This window comes from Pseudophryne corroboree, chromosome 7 (genome assembly GCF_028390025.1).
Source record: "Pseudophryne corroboree isolate aPseCor3 chromosome 7, aPseCor3.hap2, whole genome shotgun sequence".
Classification (NCBI taxonomy): Eukaryota; Metazoa; Chordata; class Amphibia; order Anura; family Myobatrachidae; genus Pseudophryne; species Pseudophryne corroboree.
This window is the reverse complement of record NC_086450.1, coordinates 479638964-479658603: the sequence shown is the minus strand read 5'-3', so window position 1 is coordinate 479658603 and position 19640 is coordinate 479638964. Positions and strand designations below refer to the sequence as shown.

Sequence of the window (19640 nt, the reverse complement as noted above, 5' to 3'; positions counted from 1 at the left end):
AATTTTCTCAGTACAGGTCAAAATGAATGAAGTAATCAATGCTTATGGCAATAATGCGAGTAGGTATACAGAGTACAAAATACAGGTCTAAATGAATCTAGTAATCAATGCTTCCAATAGTATGATTCATATTGGATAGCTATCTTGCAGAACATACATTGATATAAACACACATAATTATAATATTATATATATGTACCATTCACTGGTCTCCTGAGACTCATTTACTCATTAAGTGCTTCTAATTTGCATATGAATGCTGTGCTTTTGGCTGTCTGTAAAGGTGGTTTTTCACTGCTAGGAAAAAGCAGTTACACAGGTTAATTTGCATTTCAATGGCTATCTTACAACAAGCAGAGTTAACTGAATCCTAGAGGTAAAGAAAAAAACAACTTTGTTTATATCTGTGTGTGGTTCTTACATCACGTATTCATCTTACTATTAACTTTTATTAAGCCCCATCTGAAACTATTTGTAATTGACTATGGCATGGGTTAAATAAATGCATTGGTAACTCATAAATGGTGATTTCTTTTTGACCAAGGACGGCTGATTATTCCGGGCAGTGAAAATCAGCCATTTAGAAAAAATGACCTTCCCAAAATGGCCGCTGCTCCTCCCCCTTCCACATCCATGAGGGTTACATAAAATGGTGGACAGGCCATGTGGTTAGTCCAAAATGGAGGACAAACCATGCGGCTTCCTTTGTCACAAAGAAATCACACACCATGCAAGCCCCTGAAGTCATTTTAGGCCTGAGTTAAAAATAAAACTATATCAAAGCTATGCAAACTTTTAAATATACTTTTACCCTACTTAACAGATAAGCAATCCAATCTGAATCAAACACAACATGACTTATTTGAACCTTGTTTTGCAACAATATGATCAGATATGCAGAGGACAGGTGTATGCTTGTATTGTGTGCGCATTTGGAGCCAAACAGAAATTTACAGATTTAAAATAGCTTTGCGTTCTTACCTTCCGGATCCCACCAGCATCCCAACAAACCTTGCAGAGCAGACACCATGTTATCAGCAATGAAATAGGGTTTACCAGTGTATTCTACAGCCAAAAAAAAGCTTACGTAGGATACCTGTCCGCCCTTTTGCTGATAGATAGAGTCTGGTTTAACCTGCTAGGCTGTGGGTATGAGGAAAACCAGGACATAGCCCCCAATTGATAATGTTGATATTATCTTAAACCATAAAGCTATACCTTTAAACACACCTTTACCATGAAGCTGCTGCGGTCGCTAGCTCACGCTACGTACTTCGTACGCTATTTGCGCACAGAGTCCCGTACCGTATACGCACTCAGCGTACAAACGCCACACTGTGGGTACAAAGCACACACAGCGTGTGCACACACAATTGATAACCTTCAAACCTTGTTAAGGATACAATGTAATGATATGCTTATACTTTAAACCTTTGGCAGCAATGTACTGCAGCGATGTTAATACCTTTAAACCTTAAGTAGCGCTGGCGATACAACGTATCCGCAGCGCATACACCTTAACAATGCTTATACACCTTAAACTGGTTAATCTACTTTAAAGCCCAGGCAGGAAAGTGAAAACACAACACCGTTTGTAGTTTAAACCACAGTGTTCTAAGGCCTCCGTGGATTGATTCCAAAAAGGTAAAACAATACAAGTTATACACTACAGACTAACAAGTAAATCTAAACAGAATAATGGCTACAGAGAATGTACATACGTGAGAATGTTTCGCAAGCGCAACCCAAATCTGGTCCTCCGCTTATCATGTAGATAGCGTTCAGAGTCTTTGATAGTGACCTGGCCTGCTGCTCGCTCTTTATTCAGTAGCTCAAGACATAATACAATAGTCACTGTGTGCTATTCTTCCATTGGTTAGGGGGTGGGACATGTCCTGCACCGGGGACCATAGGTTAGTTCAAGAAGTGGGCGATGGCTAGGACTTGGGATGTGGAGTTCCTGCCCCATGATCAGTTTAAACCCATCACATAAAACATAAATCTGGTATTATTATTATCTTAATGAGGTAAGTTTTAACAATGTTCTTATTCCCACCAGATTAATGTTCACGTGACTCTGAACAATATGATCCCACACATTATATTACTATATATCTCGATCTTCAAGATATTCATATATCCACATATTCATATATATATATATATATATATATATATATATACACACACATACACACACACACACACACACACTCCTGCTATTACAATTTGTTAGGAATTATATATTTATTCACTTTTATATATATATATATATATATATATATATAAATGAATACCTCTATCTCCATGGATTTTAGACTAGGAATGTTAGTTTCCTAAATTCCTATCTGTCTGGTTTTGTTGTGGTTAGCTATTGTTTATGGTCTTCCAAACATACTCTGCTCCTGGGCATTGTTCATCCTTGTTTGTCCCTTACTTTCAGGTGAGACAATGACAACTCAGCACTCATTATTCTGGAGAGAAACCTGGCCCTCTTCATAAACAAAGGTGTATGCCCTCTTCATAGAATCTCAAAGCTTAGTGTAAATAAGGCCATTGTATCTCAGTCTGTGGGAAATTTATGTGTGACTGGGTTCCATTCTCGTTCCCTCCACATTCGTAATATATTTTAAATACAATTTATATCTATATTCTACTTCTGCACATAACAATACGCAGGAACATGCAATTTTTCTCTAACCAACACCAGTATGTTTCCCTTAAAATACCCTACAGCTGGATACTAGACATCACCTTCTAACCTTAGTCTGACCCTTCCTATCATGCAAAGGCGAATCCCTCTGTCCAGGAGCTGTTTAAACTAATAATACTCGCTGACATGGTCTAGGGGAACTATATCTAAAATATACGCTATATGGGTTAAATATGCAATGTTCTAATAACACGCTACACGCTCACAAACTCCGCCGTAAATACCCATATCATGCGCACGATCGCCGGAGCGATCTTATGCAAATTGCGGATATGTGCACATACGGCGGACTGAGGGTTAGTACAAGGCATATGCATTATGATATTTTTCGACTTTGACAGTGCATAATTAGATTCATGCTCAGCGGGAGAATCTGAAAGTAACAACAGAGGCCCTCATTCAGAGTTGATCGCTCGCTAGCTGTTTTTTGCAGTCCTGCGATCGCATAGTCGCCGCCCACCGGGGAGTGTATTTTAGCTGTGCAAGTGTGCGATCGCATGTGTAGCAAAGCTGTACATAAAAACTTTGTGTAGTTTCTGAGTAGCCAAGTACTTACTCAGCTGCTGCGATCACTACAGCCTGTCCGTGGCCGGAATTGCCGTCAGACACCCACCCTGCTAACGCTTGGGAACGCCTGCATTTTCCAACTACTCCCAGAAAACATATATATAAATACAGCTGGAGATTAATCTCAAACTGTATAAATCTGGCGCTATATATAATATATAATAAATTTGCCGGCTGGTGATCAGTATAAAAATCGTGATATTGGAGCTGCTGAGCAAAACAGCTGGCTAGGCTGAAAAACAAAATAAGACACAAACAAAGGAAAATGCTCTGCGCTCCAAAAATCACTTAAAGTTAATTGATTGATCAATTAAATGCAGTCTAGCAAGGAGAATAATTGACTCAATGAGGCTTGACCTTTTGAAAAGAAAATATTTTATCAAACAATTAATACCACAAAGACACATAAGACAGACAATACATAAATATATAGCAGTTTAAAAAATCAGAGGTTTCTACCTCTTGCATATGTGAACAAAAACACTGTATCTATATTTGTAAACGTGCTGTTTAAAACAGCGTACAATGTATCTTTGTGGTATTAATTGTTTGATAAAATATTTTCTTTTCAAAAGGTCAAGCCTCTTTGAGTCAATTATTCTCCTTGCTAGACTGCATTTAATTGATCAATCAATTAACTTTAAGTGATTTTTGGAGCGCAGAGCATTTTCCTTTATTTGACTCCCAGAAAACAGTCAGTTGCCACACACAAATGCCCTCTTCCTGTCAATCTCCTTGCGATCGCCCGTGCAAATGGGTTCTTTGCACAAACCCATCAAAGGGCAGCAAAACGCATTGTACCCGTGCAACGTGCCTGTGCATTGCGGTGCCTACGCATACTCAGTTCAGACCTGATCGCAGCGCTGCAAAAAACGCTAGCGTGCGATCAGGTCTGAATGACCCCCAGAAACAGAAGCTACAGATGTGTCCTTTTACATTGTTGCTACATTGTGTACACATTGCAGCAGAAGCCGTGCATACTCAAGCTACCAATTCCATGAGGCTTTATAGTGTAGAACGTGGGTGCGACTTCTCACAGCCTAGCGTGTCATAGCACTGCCGCGATGTGTATGCCCGTGGTTATACCCTATGGCAATGCTGTAAAATGACACTTCTGTAGGAGCAACAGTCATAGGGGATCATTCCGACCCGATCGCATTCTGCAGTTTTTCGCATCCGTGCGATCAGGTTCGGAATGTGCATGCGCAGCACGTCGCTGCCCGGCGATGGGGAACGGCGGGCAGCGACTGAAATACAGAAGAAAACAATCGCTGAGCAATCGCATCGTGATTGACAGGAGGAAGGCGTTCCGGGGTGTCAACTGACCGTTTTCTGGGAGTGGTGTGGAAAATGCAGGCGTGTCCATATGTTTGCAGGGCTTGTGTCTGAGGTCCATTCAGTTCATTGCACGGGCTGCAAAAAGTGGCAGCGTGCGATCAACTTGGAATGAGGGCCATAGCCCGAATCCTTTGGAAGTCAAAATTCAAAATAGCTAATGGTGTAACAGCTAACATACTGTATATGAATGGATTTTGCCAGTGAAATATGTACTTACCTAGGAGTCACCAGTCTGACATTTGGCCGGCCTCAAATACCTCCTGGAGGAATGACAGATTGAGATAATGGCATTGTGGCATACTTGCCTACCTGCCCCTCTCCATGAGGGAGAAAATGCTCTGTTCCTGGACTCTTCTGGTAATGTATGATTGCCATCACCTGTGGTGAAACACCTTTCTTATCCATTACCTAGCTCACCACAGGTGATGGCAATCATACATTACCAGGAGAGTCCAGGAACAGAGCATTTTCTTCCTCATGGAGAGGGTCAGATAGGCAAGTAAGACACACACACCTACACACGCGCACACACATACACACACGCGCCCATACACGCACACATACACACACCATAAAAACTAGAGATGAGCGGGTTCGATTCTCAGAGAACTGAACCCCCCCCCCCGAACCTAGTGGATCCGGGGACATCGAAACCACAGCTCGGATGTCCCTGCCTGCCCCGGATCCCCAATCGAGGCAAAACCTCAGGATTCCACTGTCGGATCCTGAGGTTTTGCCTCGGACGCTGGTCTCCATAGTAACCTATGAAAGGCCACTGATTGGCTGAGAGGGCTGTCTGTCACGGCTCTCAGCCAATCAGCGTTTCCCCATAGGCTACAATGTCCCCAAGATGAATGCCCCCAAAGTGCTAATAGCGCCGCCGCATGCACTCCCGCAATGCTGACACTGCCGGCACCCCTGCACTGAGGACACACTTCCGGAACTCCCACACTGCCGAGACTGCCACACCCCTGAACTCCTGCACTGAGGACACCTCCAGCACTCCCGCATTGCCAACACTGCCGGCACCCCTGCAGTGAGTACACTGCCAACACTCCTGTACTGAGGACACTTCTGGTACTCCCGCATTGCCAACACTGCCAGCACCCCTGCACTGAGGACACTGCCAGCACTCCCACGCTGCAGACACTGCCGGCACCCTGCACTGGGGACACTGCCAGCACTCCTGCACTGAGGACACCTCCCACACTGCTGACACTGCAGGCACCCCTGCACTGAGGACATTTCCGGCACTCCCACACTGCCTACACTGCCACACCCCTTAACTCCTGCTCCGAGGACACCTCCAGCACTCCCGCATTGCCGACACTGCTGGCACCCCTGCACTGAGGACTCCGCCAGCACTCCTGCACTGAGGACACCTCTGGTACTCCTGCATTGCCAATACTACCGGCACCCCTGCAGTGAGGACACTGCCAGCACTCCTGCACTGAGGACACCTCCGGTACTCCCGCATTGCCAACACTGCCAGCACCCCTGCACTGAGGACACTGCCAGCACTCCTGCACTGCCAACACTGCCACACCCCTGATCTCCTGCACTGAGGACACCTACAGCACTCCCGCATTGCCAACACTGCCAGCACTCCCGCAATGCCAACACTGCCAGCACTCCTGCACTGAGGACACCTCCGGTACTCCCGCATTGCCAACACTGCCGGCACCCCTGCACTGAGGACACTGCCAACACTCCTGCACTGAGGACATGTATGTAATGTAATATATATATATATATATAATATAAGTATAATAATAAGTATATATGTAATGTATATGTAATGTAAGACTGCATGTAATTATATAATTAATAGTCAATCCACACAATACTTTATTTAATACTATCATTTCACAATAAAGATATTATATACACTTACTACAAATGTAAACCCTCACTGCTAGTCATCTTTTACTTTTTTCCGCTGTGCTCTTATTATATACTATGTTCATAGATCCACCTTACACCATTTCTTAATATAAATATGGACCACTTCAAAGACATTAGACACGCAGCAGAATGTGGCTAAAATGCAGAGTGATTGACAACAGGAACAAAAAGTCAAGTGGATACATCAATTAAAATGGACCAATTAAACTTTACTATAACTTCTAAACACAAAGAGACTACACTACCCACAATTCCCAGAAGAAGACCAGTAATTGGTTGAATCGCGTTGGAGAGGGAGGGACCGTGACAACAAGCAAACCAGATCTATGCACGGACCGACCCAGGAAAACCAGCGGCAGCAACAAACCAAGATGAGAAGCTCAGTCCCAGTGGCCGCGTTGCTAAATCCCGCAGCGGAGGACGGATAGTTCAGAGCACACCTGCACCATTTGCTGGCAAACATAACATTCCTCAGTTACCTTCATTTGTCAGCAAACTACGACCTAAAGAGTGTCACACTCCATCCACAACAGGCTGAGCGCAACTCATCAGAAACATTATATTTGGCCACTTGTGGGTTTATTACCTAGTTATGAGCAGCAGCGAGTGTTATTAGCTAAACAACGGCACAGTGCCCAGGTGCATATTACTAATATTTCTATATCTAATGGGGCATAGCTGCACTCACCCCAAGCACTGTGTCTCCCCCCAGCCCCCAGCCCCCCGCCCCATGAACACACACACACACACACACACACACACACACACACACACACACACACACACAATGTCTCTGCTGCCCTGGTTTATTTTGGTTCATTTTTTGGCACATTTATTATCATTTTCATTTTTAAGCAGTATATCAGTTACCCAGTATATCTATATATATATGATACTTGTGATAAAACAAAATAAATCCTACCCCAGCTTCCTCTCCTCCCGTCTCTCCAGTGTCACAGAGGACATTAATACACACACAGGGAAATCCGATATTGCCCAGATTTGCATGTCTCCCCCTGCTCCGTGCTCCCTCTGCCCGGCATGTAATCATTACACCACTGGCACTTGTCACATCTGCTGTCATTATATTAGTAAGGGAAACAGGACAGGTCGCCCGGCTGTGCAGAATGCAGCTGTCTGTGCAGAGTGTGATAATCATCATTTTATCTATAATCGGGATACATGGAATCATCATAAACTCCGCCATCCTCTCTGTGTACATCAGACTCTGGAGAACGAGCAATAGACTCGGAGCCAGTGACACAATCCTGCTCTCTATGGCTCTCACCAATCTCCTCATGTTGTCTCAGTTTTTGGTGATCTATTACTTGTCTACTTTTCTCACTGAAAACACAAAAATATTATTTTTGTGCTTTTATGTCCTATACGTCCTGTATAATATGAGTTTGTGGAACACCGCCTGGCTTTCCATCTGCTACTGTGTGAAACTCGTCACCGTTACCCACCGGATCTTCCTCTGGGTGAAAATGTGGTTTCCCTCTTCCATCACCAAACTCCTCATAGGATCAGCAATATGGTCAGTTCTGGTGACTTTGCCAATTTTCTGGACAGCAGAGATGATGTTTCCACAGAAAACAAATATTACTGATGGGTTAGTAGGTTTTGCAATGACGGTAAATGTCCTTTACACTGTGACTAATATGCTGCTCAGTTACATCCTGCCCTTTACCCTGACTGCCATCTGTATTGGGCTCAGTGTGACGTCTCTCCTGCACCATGTCTGGAGGATCAGGCAGAACGTGTCCCAGGACAGCTCATCCCCTCAGCTCCAGGCTCTTGTTCGGGCGGCTGTGACAATGACGCTGCATGTGGTGTTGGACCTGATATTCCTTATTATCAATATTTACAAGTTTGCTGTGTCGTTCTATATGAGTCCAGTGATGGATACATTATTCTTGGTGTTCCTCTTCTCATATCCATCAGTACAATCTTTCATACTAATCTTTGGAAACCCCAAATTAAGGAGAAGTCTCTTCAGATGAGAATTTACCTTGTTGTCATTAGATGACACAGAGGACCTGTAGCTGAGTATCAGGCAGTAATTATATCTTACACATTCTTAGCAGCTTAAAGAAAAACAGATTTTAGGATTTTTTTTAATCTTTCTTCTATTATGTAGTATATGTGATATTGTTTGTGTAATATATTAAGAAAAGAAATGCACATAAATTACCATTGTAGTCCATTGTGAGTTTCAATATTGTCTCCTACTTGCTGTCTTCAGATAACCCCAGGCTTCTAAGGTAAATCTTGGTGGAAGGCTGTAACCCAAAGTATAGTGCCCCTAGCATTGCGCCCCCCCCCAGCTGGGTGAGAGTAATGATGGAGATGTAGTATAGAAACTGTTAGTCACTTTGTACATCTCTCCGCTCCTGTTACATCACTACATGATGATTGCTGTGTCACACTGTCCTGCAGAAGGCTACATAGTGTCATATTCCCATCACTGCTGTGTCCTGTCACTGACCAATAGCTGCCCTGCACACAACTTCAGACACTAAGTGCCTGGTACTTACCACAACGCTACTAGCCGCCACCTACATTAGGGTGATAATAACTTAACTGACACTAACAAGCTTCTCGCTTCAATAAGGGAAAGATCCACTTAGCACCGAAGGCCCAAATAATAATGTATAGTCCTATACTGCCTGGTGGGGGGGGGGGGGGGGGGGGGGGGCAGCTGTAGACAGAAGTGGCTGTAGACTGGAAGTGATGGGTATTATGGGAAGAAGTGCTGAGATACTCACACTACTGTACATGGCCCAATGTATTGTGTCAGTGGAATCAGGATTAAATACTGATGCCGGGATCCTGATGTATGAAAACCTGACAGGAGTGAGCAAAGGGTATTTCCCCCTCTCCTCTACCCCCTAACCCTCTGGCCCCGCAGACTAAACCTAACTTTTACCTTTAGTGCCTTACCCTAACCAACCCCCAGGGGTGCCTAATCCTAACCCTTCTATCCCACAGCCAAACCCTAACCCCCCCCCCTGCAGCTTAACTCTAACCCTTCAGGGTGGCGCCTAAACCCCATATATTATGTTTTAAAAAATACACCACTTTACTGTTGCCAATTGGTGTTGAATGCTTGTGATGTGTCCCAATCAAATGCACAGAAATTATAAATGTGTTGTCTGTAAATAGATGTTAAATATTTTTAAAATATTGATTATTTTGTCCAATTTAGTTATAAATATGTATTCAAACTTCAAAAAGATATGCAATTAATTGTAATCATTATTTTTAAGTAAAAGTAAATGTACTTATACTGATGGATCCTCATTCATCGTTGCAGTTTCGCCGCCTAAACTGAGTATTTGTCGCGCGTTAGCTATAGCTTGAGTTGTTGAGGTATTGCACAGAGAGACGCGTTAAGGTGCGACAACATACATAGCATGCAATACACATCTTCACCACTGGGTGGCTAATGCTCCACTAATCCAGTACAGTAAAGCGAATAGCAGAAGATGGATATACAGTACAGTACAGTAATCGTACGGTAATAGTGTACTCTCAGCAAGCTATGGCAAAGTGGCAGTTACAACTGTGATGTTATACACACAGACCAAAGGTAACATGGAGAAGGACTATCAGGAACTTGAAGTGTATAGTGTACTGTAAATAAACGAATGCTGTAGAAAATTCTCATTCTCTGTCAGGACCAAAAAAAATAAATCAATTAATAACTTTGTATAAATAGCTGTGTGATTCCAACTCTATGGCTGAGTGTAATGATTTATTTTCCTTTAGAGAGCTGTGTAGAACTCTGAACTGTACTTTTCTTTGTGTGCATTGGAGACGCTGAGCCAATCTACAGATGTGTCCTCTTACATCCGTGCTGCAGTCACGGTAAATAGCCCTTGAAATCACACCATGCCGGCAGCGATGATTATCTTTTTTTTTGTTTTTCCCGCGAGAATGCGTCTTAGACGCAAAGTAATGTAATAGGACGCACAAGCAGCTTCTGCTGATTAAAATGATATGCAGCATGTCTCTATTCTGTGTGTGACTGTGACTGTATTTGCATACAAAATGTCTGCTACAGTGTTTCCCTTGAAAACACTGTAACGTTTCATTTCGGATGCAGATAAGAGCCGCTATTACACACAGAATATTGGCATGCTGCATATCATTTTAATCAACGGAAGCTGCTTGTGCATCCTATTGCATTACATTGTGTCTAAGATACATTTTCAGGGCAAAAGTTGCAAAAAAAGACACTCGGCTCTACCGAGTTCGGCTACAGCATGGCGCAACTTGAATGGCTGTTTAGCTTGACTGCAGCAAGGATGTAAGAGGACACATCTGTAAGATGCATTTACAGCAAGGAAAGATGCCCGACAATAGCAGAGCTGCCCGGCAAATGACGGCTCACTCACGCCAAGCATCTCTAGATCTCTATGTGCATGCACAATGCTGACATGCCTTATAAATGAATGTGCATTCTGTGCCCTCTGGGTTCCCTTCCCCCAACCAAAGCCAGCATGAGCCATTCATTTATATACAGTAGTGTACCGGCCGTGTTGTGTTTGTCATTTACTAAGCAGTACACCCAGTCCGTGATATCACAAGTCTCACAGAGGGAGGGATTAGTGGTGGGGGAGGCTGCATATTAAAGCAATGGGGAGGCCCAGGAAGAAGTGCAGTAACTCAGTCTCATAAAGATAATACTATCGTAATTTGTAGTCACACTTGTATATATGTGTAATAAGTAGCACCTACGTTTTTTTTCTAATTTCGACTGTATACATGTGTGCATGTCTGAGACTGTATACAAAGTATGACATAACTTGTTTTTTCAAAATTAGAAAAAAAAATGGAGGATGACAATTTATACACAGATGTGTCCATTGCGGGATTCGAACCCTAGCTCACGGGCATGGTAATAGGACGCACAAGCAGCTTCCTAATTATAAAGATATGCAGCATGTCTATATTCTGTGTCTGACTGCGGAGTAATGTTGCCCATACCAACCAATCAGATTAAATATATATATATATATATATATATATATTCTTCTAGAAGCAGCTAGATAAATGTTAAGTAGAAACTGAATGGATAGAGATGCTATTACTCACCACATTTCCGCGATACAAAAATGCAGAAAAGACGATCTGTGCTACCGAGTCCCGCTTCCGGCGTGGCGTTACTTCAAGGGCTGTTTAGCGTGACTGCAGCAAGGATGTAAGAGGACACATCTGTAGATTGGCTCAGTGTCTCCAATGCAAGTTTATTGGACACCTTACACATGTGCACTGGTGATTATCAACAGCGACCTCTGGTGGATGATCCCGGTATTACACTCTCAAGTAACGCCATATGCCATGCTAAACTCTATGCGCCACCCTGCGACAAAACACGCCGCCTTGCGACCAGGCACACTGCGACTCTGTGATCGGGAAAATAGCCATAGACGGTATAGATGAGCAAAGGTCCATCTGTATGTGCCAATATCCCTGAAGTGGTTAACCCTAACCTGCCAGCTGTTGTAATGTCGGGATACATATAAATTGAAGAGAAAAATAAAACTTTTTTGGGGGGGCACTCGGTAAACAAATGTTTCTAAAACGTAACTTTTATGAATAGACTAACTTTCAGACAAATACACATTTAACAAATAGAAAAATAGGGGATTTAAAAAGCTAATGCAACCCTATATTAAATTCCAACAATTGTATTGCAGAGTAATGATTCCAACAATTACAGACAAAAGTTTGTTCCATATTTTGCACATGCCTCGGATGGATAATTTTATACAATTAAATGTTTGCATTAAATCCATAAATAATGCAATTACCGCTCTCCAGGATAGCTCTTTAAATCATTGGTTATGCAAAATCAAGAAAAAAGACAATGTATAAATCAGTCTCAAAACAATGTGTCAGAAACATAGTATCTCTGTTAGTTCCAAACAATGGTTTGTTCCCAATGGAGAATTGCAAGATAGAACAATACCTAGGTGGCAACATTGCAACTTAATTACAGTCTCTGTAAATTGTTGCAACTTTAATGGAGTTGTTTCACATTAGTATCAAAATCAACAATATACTAGCTGCAATACAAAAAATATATATATTTATATATACTTGGTAGACCCTTGGCAAAAATACTGTTATATCATCTTCCAATATATATGCATCCAGTCAATTGGATAATAATTAAATAGTTTAAAATTCCATCCATCAAAGAATTATGTAAATTGAGGAATAGGGGTAGGATGTAAGAAAAAGAAAGATCACAAAATGACAATATCTTACACCGCTGCTTCTCACCGTCACACTACCAATTATTGAGACATTGAATGGCCAGTGAGAGAGAGCATATCATGGATCATTGGAACATCAGTCGGTCAGTGAGCGAGTGCAGTTTGTAAACAGTACCTGTTAAAGTACTGTCATGCACCGCTACTTCTCACCATCATATCATAAATCATTGGAACATCGGTCGGTCAGTGAGTGAGTGTAATAAAATTAGAAAGAAGTAAAGTGCTTCTCCTGTCGGTTGCTATTGGTAACCGTCCTAATAAATGTGGTGCAGTCAAAAAGAGAGCAAATTTATAAATAGAGAGAAGCAGTAGTTTAATTTTCTCTAGATGAAAATAAGTCTGAAAAGTGAAAGGCTCTCTAAACATGGCCCTGCACCTCTGCTTCCTGCCATCATGTTTTGAATAATCAAAGCATTGAATGGCAGGTGAGCGAGCGCAAGGGATAGTAAATGAGAGACGAGAAAATGAAAGGAAAAAGTGCTGTAAGTTTAGCAAAATATAAATATAAAATCAGATGATATATGATTGAAACAAATGCAGCATCTGAAATCTCATTAGTATACTGCGTCAATTTAAATCATTATACTCCCCCTAATCTGATTCCTCTCATGATGGATGTTTGAAGGACTTTAGTTGCTGGTATAAGCATGCCTTCTGTCCTTACAAAGCATGGTCAGGTCCACCTACGTGCACAGATGAAGCCATCCTTGCTGAAACAATTTTTGACCCGCATAAACTTTAGTTGGAGCATGACATTGGTCCACTGGAGGATGACCAATGGCTCCAGGTGTTGTGCTCCCTTAAGTACACTACCCCGTGTATCAAGTATCAACAAGTCTTCTTTTTTATCCTTCATAGATCATGTAGAACCCCAGTCTCTCTATGTAAAGCGTGTTTGAGACCTAGCGCAATTTGTCCACGATGTGGTGCCCCTGAAGCCGATTTCTGGCACTTACTATGGTTATGCCCAATGGTGTATGCTTTTTGGGGGGCAGTTTGGACAGATATACTACTCACTGAACCGGCGTTATCCCCCATCTCTCCTAAACTGTGTATATTTGCTCTAGACTTAGCGTAAACCTACTCCCCAGCAATACATAAATATGTTCTCTGCCTGACTACCTTGGGCAAAGTACATCCCCAGCCGTTTCTCTAACATACCCAGTATTTATTTGAACTATCTATTCATGGTTCAGACTAATTCGTTATCTCTTGACCAAGATTATGTGGCACATATACTACTAATGTCCAGGTAGTATACAATACCAAGGAGAATCTAGCAAAAATATGAGGCAACCATTGGCCTACGCTTAATAACTTGGCCTAGGGCAAGGACTAACCTGAGCCTGGGTGCATGGGATTGTCCTAATATGTACTACGCACAATTATCCCGTACGTATGCACGAATATTCCAGGGTGCGGGATAACCAAAATAATTACAATCAAACCCAGAGCGGCTAGTTGCTAAGCAACCGGACGCATGTGTCACAGTCAGACACTATGCGACTGTTTCTGGCCGGCTATTCTAGGCGACGGTTTACACATTGTCGCTATCACCACCAGTGGATAGGCTGCTGCACCTAGGATATAGAGTGCAGCTGCCCTTACCGGCCTATCATTTCGCACCTCACTCTAATATAATAACCCCAGATACAATCTATGTATTAACTACTCCTTTACTCCCGGGCTACCTTTTGAGATGAGGGTGCTTAGTAACCGGACATATGACACTGAATACCGGACATATGACACTGAATACAGCGGAGATATTGAGATCAACTCCGGTAATAATATGATTATGTTTGGCTGGATACACTCACTGATTAGCCTAATTAGAATTATCACCCAGATCAACTGCAATATGATTATGTTTGGCTGGATACATTCACTGATTAGCCTAATTAGAATTATCACCCAGATCAACTGCAAATGTAGTTAACGAACCCGCTGGACGGGTAGATCGGGGTACCTAACAATGAAATGGAAGGTGCGGACCCGCCCCCAATACACAAGGTAACATATGGCATTCGGTTGCTTAGCAACATGACGCATAGGTCCCAGCCGGACATGACGTGGCCGCCTTTGCCTGGATAGTCAGGGTAACGGCACGGACTTTATACAAGTCACGTTTGCTAAAAGGTGACAGATCGGCGGCGGTGGGGAGATCAAGTGTAACTGCCCGCACATGCTAGTATATCATAGCTAATCTGGGACAGTAATCATTTCTCTTCCCCAGGGCCGCTGTACGGCGACCAGGGTTGCCTAGCAACCAGATACATTGCGTCACTTCCGCTGATCACAGCGGAGTTTCTGAAATCAATTCAAGTAATTAATTAGACAACAGTGATTGGCTGTTTGTTACCTAACTGGTATTTAAACCTGGCTCATCACCCAGATGAGTAGCATTGGAAGTGAACAAGCCCGCAGGATGGGTGAAACACGTTTTCCATCTTGGACCAGGGACACTAGGAGTATCACTCAGATCCTGCCAACCCCAGACTGACCCAGGGACCTGGGCAGGGACCGGTATTTTTTGATTTACCAGACATGGCACACCAATTGTAGTAATATTGGTATATGTAATATCTTGCATGGAACAGTATTATTTAACTGCACAGGGCATTTCAAATTGAAATCCCTATGAAACCGACAGGTTTCAGGGACACTGATATTTTCTGGACATACCCTCTTTCAGTGGCTGTCCATTATAATACAAACAGCCCTGCATTGTGATTCAATTGTTTTTCTGTCTGCATGTGGGAACAGTTGGTGCAATTGAGCACTTACCATTGTCTGTGTGCTTCTGTAATAGATTTGTATTGAGGGCAGAATGTCAGAATACTGAATCTCCACACACTCCATGGAATGGTTTCCCAGTATATAACAGTATTGTGAATTACTAGAGTGTGCATCCAAATATAAAATCTGACTGTAGTGTCAGTGCAAAAACTCAGGTTGATACCAGATATTGGTGGTCATTCCGAGTTGTTCGCTCGGTAAATTTTTTCGCATCGCAGCGATTTTCTGCTTAGTGCGCATGCGCAATGTCTGCAGTGCGACTGCGCCAAGTAAATTTGCTATGCAGTTAGGTATTTTACTCACGTTTTTTTCTTCGTTCTGGTGATCGTAGTGTGATTGACAGGAAGTGGGTGTTTCTGGGCGGAAACTGTCCGTTTTATGGGGGTGTGCGAAAAAACGCTACAGTTTCTGGGAAAAACGCGGGAGTGGCTGGAGAAACAGAGGAGTGTCTGGGCGAACGCTGGGTGTGTTTATGACGTCAAACCAGGAACGACAAGTACTGAACTGATCGCAGATGCAGAGTAAGTCTCGAGCTACTCAGAAACTGCACAGAGATGTCTTTTCGCTATATTGCGAATCTTTCGTTCGCAATTTTAAGAAGCTAAGATTCACTCCCAGTAGGCGGCGGCTTAGCGTGTGTAAAGCTGCTAAAAGCAGCTTGCGAGCGAACAACTCGGAATGAGGGCCATAGTTCTATTTGATTTTCTGTAATCTCCTATCATTTTCTTATATCTGCAGACTCTCATCTATGATTCACAGGTAAACCCTGTGCCTAACATAGACAGCAGATCCGCAACCTGTTTCTGTTTCTTTACTAAATCTTTGCAAGGTGCACTCTCATTGGTGAGTAGCCCAATTTGTGTCTAACAATTACTATCATACCCCACCGACAGAGCCCGATCTCGTCCGATCTTGGAAGCAAAACAGTGGTGGGCTGGGTCAGTATCTGTGAGGGTGGGCTGGGTCAGTATCTGTGAGGGGGATACCTGGTGTTGTAATTTGTGACCCATCTCGACCATACACCAACCTGCTGTTGGTGTATGGTCGAGAATGGAAAGGAAAAGAAAAGAGAAAATGTGGTGATCCTGCTGATCACCACATTTTCTATTTTCTTTTCCTTTCCATTCTTCTTCTCTCTTTCTCCTCCTCTTCCTCTGTCCATCTTCTCCCCCCCCCCCCCTTCCTCTTTCCCTCTGTCTTATAATTTAATCTCCTTTTTTCTTGGTTCTCTACCCTCATATCTAGGGTTAAATCTTCAAAGCTCAATACACACAACTACGAGGCACTATAGAAGGCACCTCCCCATGCACACGTAATTTATTAGGATCCATACTCCTGATAATATTAGTCCAGTCAACCATGACCCAATGAGGTCTTATTAAAACAAGCTTTACTGGTGCTGGTTGGATAGCATTTGGGTGTAGAACCATAGTGTCTACATCTCCCTACAACTCTATGAGGATAGACTAACCAGAACATTTCCAATTTTTTATTCTTTATTCTTTATATTTATTCAAATTTTGTTGTCTATATTAAACTTTATTGTTGTCTACATTCTATCCCAAAGAGATATATGTGGAATTTTGTGTGTGTGTGTGTGTGTGTGTGTGTGTGTGTGTGTGTATATATATATATATATATATAAATTACTATCAATTAACTGTGGTGGAATATGAGAGTGTGGATTCATCTTAAAATGATTAGCTAATAAAAGTTAAGTTTTAATAATTAGTCATATATCCAAATAAATACAGGAGTGCACCCACACAAGAATCTTCTGTAAGCCATTTTCTCTGAAAAGTGATTATAGCAAACCGAACCCCCCCCGAACTTCACGCTTTTTACACGGGTCCGAGGCAGACTTGGATCTTCCCGCCTTGCTCGGCTAACCCGAGCGCGCCCGAACGTCATCATCCCGCTGTCGGATTCTCGCGAGGCTCGTATTCTATCGCGAGACTCGGATTCTATATAAGGAGCCGCGCGTCGCCGCCATTTTCACACGTGCATTGAGATTGATAGGGAGAGGACGTGGCTGGCGTCCTCTCCGTTTAGAATAGAAATAGATAGTGAGAGTGAGACACTTGATTTACTGGAGCTTAGGAGTACTCAGAGAGTGCAGAGTTTACTAGTGACTGACCAGTGACCACCAGTGCAGTTTTATTATTATTTAATATAATCCGTTCTCTGCCTGAAAAAAAACGATACACAGTGACACAGTATACCATATCTGTGCTCAGCCTCAGTGTGCTGCATCATCTATGTATATCTGACTGTGCTGAGTGCTCACTGCTCACACAGCTTAATTGTGGGGGAGACTGGGGAGCAGTTATAGCAGGAGTACATATATTTAACAGTGCACACTTTTGCTGCCAGAGTGCCACTGCCAGTGTGACTGACCAGTGACCAGTGACCACCAGTATATTGTGATTGTCTGCCTGAAAAAGTTAAACACTCGTCGTGTGGTGTTTTTATTCTATAAACGCATTCTGCTGACAGTGTCCAGCAGGTCCGTCATTATATAATATATACCTGTCCGGCTGCAGTAGTGATATATATATATTTTTTACATCATTATCATCCAGTCTATATTAGCAGCAGACGCAGTATGGTAGTCCACGGCTGTAGCTACCTCTGTGTCGGCAGTCGCTCGTCCATCCATAATTGTATACCACCTACCTGTAGTGTTTTTTTTTTCTATCTTCTTGATACTAGTAGCTTACTTTAGGAGTCTGCAGCGCTGACAGTGTCCAGCAGGTCCGTCATTATATAATATATACCTGTCCTGCAGTAGTGATATATATATATTTTTTATATCATTATCATCCAGTCTATACTAGCAGCAGATGCAGTACGGTAGTCCACGGCTGTAGCTACCTCTGTGTCGGCAGTCGCTCGTCCATCCATTAGTATACTAGTATCCATCCATCTCCATTGTTTACCTGAGGTGCCTTTTAGTTGTGCCTATTAAAATATGGAGAACAAAAATGTTGAGGTTCCAAAAATAGGGAAAGATCAAGATCGACTTCCACCTCGTGCTGAAGCTGCTGCCACTAGTCATTAGTGATGAGCGGGTTCGGTTTCTCGGAAACCGAACCCCCCCGAACTTCACGCTTTTTACACGGGTCCGAGGCAGACTCGGATCTTCCCGCCTTGCTCGGCTAACCCGAGCGCGCCCGAACGTCATCATCCCGCTGTCGGATTCTCGCGAGGCTCGTATTCTATCGCGAGACTCGGATTCTATATAAGGAGCCGCGCGTCGCCGCCATTTTCACACGTGCATTGAGATTGATAGGGAGAGGACGTGGCTGGCGTCCTCTCCGTTTAGAGTAGACTAGAGAGTAGTAGAGAGTAGAGACACTTGATTTACTAATTTTGGGGAGCATATTAGGACGGAGTACTACTTGCTGATAGTGTGACCAGTGACCACCAGTTAAATTAATCCGTTCTCTGCCTGAAAAAAAACGATACACAGTGTGACACAGTCACATACCATATCTGTGCTCAGCCTCAGTGTGCCCTCAGTGTGCTGCATCATCTATGTAATACTGTATATCTGACTGTGCTGAGTGCTCACTGCTCACACAGCTTAATTGTGGGGGAGACTGGGGAGCAGTTATAGCAGGAGTACATATTTTAACAGTGCACACTTTTGCTGCCAGAGTGCCACTGCCAGTGCCAGTGTGACTGACCAGTGACCACTGACCACCAGTATATTGTGATTGTCTGCCTGAAAAAGTTAAACACTCGTTGTGTGGTGTTTTTATTCTATAAACGCATTCTGCTGACAGTGTCAAGCAGGTCCGTCATTATATAATATATACCTGTCCGGCTGCAGTAGTGATATATATATATTTTTTATATCATTATCATCCAGTCTATATTAGCACTGCAGCAGACGCAGTACGGTAGTCCACGGCTGTAGCTACCTCTGTGTCGGCAGTCGCTCGTCCATCCATAATTGTATACCACCTACCCGTGGTGGTTTTTTTTTTCTATCTTCTTGATACTAGTAGCTTACTTTAGGAGTCTGC

General features: G+C 42.9%; 1 long non-coding RNA gene across 1 annotated transcript in view; it reads left to right on the top strand.

Moving 5' to 3' along the window:
• The first annotated feature begins 2441 nt into the window (after positions 1 to 2441).
• The window catches only part of LOC134943887 (uncharacterized), a 62564-nt gene continuing 45365 nt past the window's right edge, over positions 2442 to 19640 (top strand). Inside the window, exon 1 of the long non-coding RNA XR_010181811.1 lies at positions 2442 to 2508. This is a non-coding gene — a long non-coding RNA (uncharacterized LOC134943887). The remainder of the gene's footprint in view (positions 2509 to 19640) is intronic.